The following is a 6,000-nucleotide window of genomic DNA, read 5'->3' as shown; positions in this document are numbered from 1 at the left end:
GCGGCAGGCGAGAGGTGCTAGGAGGGAGAGGTGGAAAGAGGCGGAGTGAGGGCAGAGCACTGAGGGAGGGGGCGGAGCAGGGGTGGGAAAAGGCAGAGCGAGGGCGGGGAACGCTCAGGGAGGGGGCAGAGCGAGGGTGGGGCATTGGGGGAAGAGGTGGAGCAGGCAGAAGGGAGGTGGAGCACCCACCCAGAAAAATGAAAGTTGGCGCCTGTGGTGGGGAGGAATGGTGGTTGGCTGCAAATTGAGTTAAAAGCCTTCAAATCTGCTGTGTGTGGCCGTTTCCAAACAAATTGGAATTATCCAGTAGCAAATAGCGAAGGTTTCGTGCATTGACATGTGTCCCCCACTCATCCCAAAGCGGTGCCTTGTTGCAATGTACAACGGGCGGCGAATACAGAGTGATGCCAACGTGGTGGAGCAGTGGGATTGGAGAATCCACTCCAGTTAGCCAGGCTGCATTGACCTTTGGGACGTATAAGAGCTGTGGTCAGTGACTGCGGTGACGTAACTCCGGGCTATATGGGACAGGGACAAGAATGAATTTAGCCAATGTTCTTGCACAGCTGGAGAGAAGCAATGGTTTAATTGGAGTCACTGCCAGATGCTCAGACTAATGAAAGCCCCTTTAGGGACTGAGCCAGCGGTTGTAGTGGCGGAGACAGTAGTAAGGCACAGGTGTGAAAGCCGTGAGCAGCACAGCCGTGTGTGTTTAACCTGCTCACAACTGCCAAAATGCACGTACGCCGCCATTTCTTAGGCTCACTTCAGTGACGAATAATGGTTTGCTCAGCTGGCTAGAACCAAATGGGCTCTTCCCTGTTTGCAGTCGGGAATTCGTGTTAGCAGGTGAAATCTTGACTCCTCATCTAGTCCTCAGTGAATCTGGCTGTATTGGTAAAACTGGTTCCTTTGCAGTCAGAGAGGATCCTATCGCTACGGTAATGATAGACAGCATGGCCTACTACAGCCGCTATTTCACTCTGCTCCCAAGCATGCTAGAACTGCATTTGCATCACCGACCCCAAAGCTGCCGTAACACCCATACTGAGATTCTCCTGATGACGCTGAGACCCATGCTAACAATACTAGCTCTTGTATAGCACCCATCAGCCATAGAGCTCAACATGCTTTACAAGGGAGGTCAATAGCATTATCCCCATTTTACAGAGTGGGGAAACTGAGGCACAGGGAGGCGCAGCAACTTGCTCAAGGTCACCCAGTGAAGCCATGGCAGCACCGGAAATAGAACCTTGGTCTTCAGAGTCCCAGTCTAGTGCTCTATCCACTCTCTTTGTCCCCCTCTAGTGGCTGGTCCACAAAAAGGTTTGAATGTCACACTGTTCATACTAATGTACTTAGTCCTTTGGCGCAGGTGGTATAGCCTCATGATTTTGGTGCTGAAGGTCCTGTGATCAAGCCCTGCTGTCAGCCATGACAAGGTTGGTTACATCTGTATCACAGCATCATCCTTGCCTCTAGTCCCTGCTCAGTGGAACCACTGAAGACCCTGAATAATAGACTGTAGACCAATAACGATGGAATGGATAAATATCCACCCCATTAGCTCCTTTCAAACCCCCATCCATTGTAAACAGGATCCTCCCCAACCCACCAGCACCCTGATCAACCCACTAACTCAAGGAAAGCCTGGGAGAATAGAGGGCCCTTGTAATGTAGAGAAATTGGAAAGCATCCAGAGGCAAGCAATGGAATGCAAGCCCTGTGAGCAAAGGCTGAAGGAACTGGGTCTGGTTAGTTTGGAAATGAGGAGATTAAGGGGGGACATGACAGGGGCCTTCAGATACTTGAAAGGCTGCCATAAAGATGGAGAAAAGTTGTTCTCTCTTGCCACAGAGGGCAGGACAAGAGGCGATGGGTTCAAACTACAGCAGAGCAGATTTAGATTACATCTCAGGAAAAACTTCCTAACTGTAAGAACAGTAGGACAATGGAACAGACCCCTCGGGAAATCCTGGAAGCTCCTTCACTTGCTCTGCTGCGTTTGTGAAACACGCCTGAGTAATGCAGTTGGCAGCTATCGTAAGCACTCCTGAGAGTCTATGGCAAGGGACAGTAGCCATCCTGCAGCCGGGTTCTTTAACCAGGGCACCGATGCTACAACTACGCCAGCAAGGGAGTAAATTTAGTCACATGAGCAATCCCGTTGACTCAGATGAGTAAAGTTATGTGTGGGTGTCATGTTTTGCAGGATCAGAAGCCCTAGGGTTTAATTTGACCTCAAAACTGGATCCCCTGAGCAGCAGGGGCAGTGGAGAGCAATAATACGTTTCCTGAATTTGCAAAAGGCAAAATATTTGGCAGTTTTGTCTCTGAATTTTCCACTTCTCCCGGGAATGAGAAAGTCTTTGGTCTTTTAAAGTAAAAATTGCCTGCCTTATATCTGCCAGAAGAAAAAGGCAATTCCACTGGCAAAACGGACTTGGGCCTCTGGGGCAAGGAGTGATTAGCCAGTATCGCCTGTAGAAATGGCTGGGGCCCTGGTCTTGCAGGGAGCTCCATGCAGGCAGCCCTGTGAGGCCCAGATAGAGGCCTGTTTAAGTTAACAGAGCTCTGTGTGGGCGCTGTAGTGTATCGGACACGGGGAGTATCCCTTTAAATACTTTGTGAGCCCTCTAGTGGTGCTCACCGTGTTCTCAGTGTTAGTAGCAGTCCACAGCACCCAGCCAGAGCAGCAGTGTATACGTGGGGCGCTATCCCTTGCATGTTGTGTACGTTCAGTCAATACAGTTTTGTGCCGCCCCCCCGCCACACACACACACACACTGCCCCTGTTGCATCTTCATATTATGTTTGTTGAGTAAGGCGCAAAAGACCCAAGGTGTGCAGGGGTCCTCATGCATGGAACTCACTGCAGGATCAGACCCTAACTTTGAAAAATCACCCTTTGGTGAGTGTTACCAGGGGTTTTTGGAGAGGGGAATGAATGCAAATTGAATATCAGAGGGGTAGCCGTGTTAGTCTGAATCTGTAAAAAGCGACAGAGGGTGCTGTGGCACCTTTGAGACTAACAGAAGTATTGGGAGCATAAGCTTTCGTGGGTAAGAACCTCACTTCTTCAGATGCAAATTGAATAACTCTCTCCCCCAGGATGGGATGATTTTCCAAAAACTCCAGTTTTTACGGGTGAATGGGGCTGTCTCACGGAGCACTGGCTCACTCAGGGTCCGATGAAATGCAGCCCAAGCCTACAAGCAATGCAGGACGTTTTTTGTGGGGTTTGTACAACCTGCAGGAATGAAGTACCTCAAGCCCCAGCCCTGCTCTCGCCAATTCCCAGCCCCTCCCTCTGATGGCTATCTCGCATGCCAGTAAGTCATGCTCCGCCGGAGATGGGGATGTACTAACCTCATTATAAATGGCAAGAATAACCCTATGAACTTAGGGTGCTCTGCTTTCTGATGACCCCTCAAGTGCTTCCCAGACCATAGGGATAAGGAGCAGGAAGGCAGCAGCTATTCTGTTCCAGCAGCACAACGCGGGAGGAGGTTCGGAAGTGAAGGTTTAAAACCAACAAAAGGAAGTATTTTTTCACACAATGCACAGTCAACCTGTGGAACTCCTTGCCAGAGGATGTTGTGAAGGGCAAGACTATAACAGGGTTCAAAAAAGAACTAGATAAGTTCATGGAGGATAGGTCCATGAATGGCTATTAGCCAGGATGGGCAGGGATGGTGTCTCTAGCCTCTGTTTGCCAGACACTGGGAATGGGCGACTGGGGATGGATCACTTGATGATTCCCTGTTCCGTTCATTCCCTCTGGGGCACCTGGCATTGGCCACTGTTGGAAGACAGGATACTGGGCTAGATGGACCTTTGGTCTGACCCAGTATGGATGTTCTTATGTTCTTATGAGTGAATAAGAACTCCTCTAGCTGGAGCTCCAGGCGGGGTTAGGCAAGCAGAACACAATTACCCGCTTTGGAACGTGTCCAGCACTGACTGGCAAAGACTTGTTTCAAAACCAAAACAGTTTGACCACCAAGAACAACGACCTGCAGTAGGTAGCGCAGTTATGAGGAGGGCTCCCAAACCTTCTCCTCTCATTGCTCTAACACCACCCATTTGTGTGGCAGTAGAAGTTCTGACTTGATGGAGCAGGTGACCGCCTGAAAGGGAGTTTGGGGCAGGGCCAGTCATCTTGTTCTGTATTTGTACAGCACCGAGCATAGCAGGGTTCCGGGCTGGGACGCCTAGGTACTACAGGAATAGTAATTCTCATTTTAGTCATGGCCGGGCATTGAACCCAGAACTCTTGGTGCAAACACAAGCTGGAGCTAAAAGAACAGCCTTCCGAGCTGCCCACCCATTGCAATCAATGGGACCCCTTGCATTCATTTCAACAGGCCTTCTACTGGGTGGTGTAGCAGAATCAGACACTCTGTGGATAGATCACACACACTGACAGCTGGGTTTCCTTTGCTTCTCTTCCATACTCACTCTGTTGTGGTGGATGGTGGGAAATTGTTCTACCTTTGCCTAGCCAGCCCTGGAAAAGGCGGCTTTAACCAAGATCTTAACTTCTGGCACCACTGCTCCCTTGATTAAAAAAAAAAAAAAAACCCATCTGAGCCTGACCTTAATTGTTATCTTTAAATCAAATGAATTAACCTGAAATCCCTGATCCTGCTTAGCTGGGCCAGTTAGCTTAGTCCGCAGTTGTTTTTCAAAACCATCTTCCTCCTAGACTTTAAAGCACCAGGAGAAATCCACTCTTCCGAACATGTCAGCAACGTACATGAAGAGACTCTGAATTTTGATCGTTTCATGCGGCGGAAATTAGTTGCCAAATGAGTTCTTAGCAGGCCTGCTCTGCTGCTTGTTCTTGGAAAAAGTTATGTTAAACACTCTATCTCCTGGTATTAGACTTAAAGGAAATGTGATTACACATCTGTCATCATTTTACTCTGCTGTGTTGACTGCTCATATTAAGCAAACCACATTCCTGCTCTGCTTAATAAGCTCTGCTGTTCCTTTCCTCTTCGGGGAAGCAAGTTCCAGCTCGCTATAGATGTATCTTTTGATCTGCTTGGAAGAAGCTAAGCTATTAACCAACGGACAGCCCCGGTGGGAGAGTTCACTCCATGTTGCTCCTTCCTAAATTGGTTTTACTTTTTGTTTCCTTTCCATACATCTCATTTGGCTAAACAGCAAAATAAGCCCGACAAGGTTGTCCCTTGGTTAGCTTGGTTCTCTAAAAGGTTTTCGTGGCAGGACTCTCTTCTTGTGAGCAGGTAAGAACATGCCGTGAGAAGTTGGAAGCTAGTCAAAAAAGAAGGGGGCAGGTCTGGTTCTAGTAGAGCAATAATTCCCAGTGACTAATACAGTAGCTGAGGCTTCACCAGAAGCAGAGATGGAAATGAATGTTTTACTCGGCTCCGAGAGAAAGGCACTTGGAGGACTATTTGTCCCTGCCCCAGTGCTGGCCTGAACTTCCTGAAGGATGAGGTTCCAGACTCAGTCCAAGAGGGATCTGTCCTGAGTTATTTAGCCCTTTCAAAGACACTTAGGTTTTTCTCTTGACGGTTTTATCTTCCAGCTCAATTAAGTTACCCTGGAGTTTCCCATGGACCAGACGCAAGAACCCAACTCATAAATGTCTCCAGCAGCAGGTAGGAAAATGATCATAAACCTTTAGAAGAATGTCTTTGGAAGGGAAATAAAAACCAGCAGACAAACCTTTAGGTTCTCAAAGGCACCGGTGATGCTAACCTGTTTAAACATGTTGTTTTATATCATTACATAAGCCTTCCAAGAGGGCTCAGGAGGCACTGGGGGAATGGCTTTAACATATAAGGAGACACTGTACTCTTCTAATTTGTTGTTAGCAGATAGTGTTAAAGGGTTTAAATGCCCGTCAGGGCGGGGGCCGACTCCGGCAATGCAGCTGGGGATTTTAATGGGGAGCAACTGCAGACTCATTGGTCTTTTTCTGCATTTCGGCTGAATGAGGCTTTGGGCCTTTGCACCGCAGCTGGG

The 6,000-nt window shown here is 48.5% G+C and overlaps 1 protein-coding gene across 1 annotated transcript in view; it reads left to right on the top strand.

Annotated features, from left to right (window-relative positions):
- Window positions 1-5,072: 5,072 nt before the first annotated feature.
- The window catches only part of FRMD6 (FERM domain containing 6), a 165,994-nt gene continuing 165,066 nt past the window's right edge, over window positions 5,073-6,000 (top strand). Inside the window, exons 1-2 of the mRNA XM_054027374.1 lie at window positions 5,073-5,255; window positions 5,561-5,633. The gene's annotated coding sequence lies outside the window, so the exon portion shown is untranslated. The remainder of the gene's footprint in view (window positions 5,256-5,560; window positions 5,634-6,000) is intronic.

Source organism: Malaclemys terrapin, chromosome 4, assembly GCF_027887155.1.
Source record: "Malaclemys terrapin pileata isolate rMalTer1 chromosome 4, rMalTer1.hap1, whole genome shotgun sequence".
Taxonomy (NCBI): Eukaryota; Metazoa; Chordata; order Testudines; family Emydidae; genus Malaclemys; species Malaclemys terrapin.
This window is presented reverse-complemented; position numbering and strand designations above follow the sequence as displayed.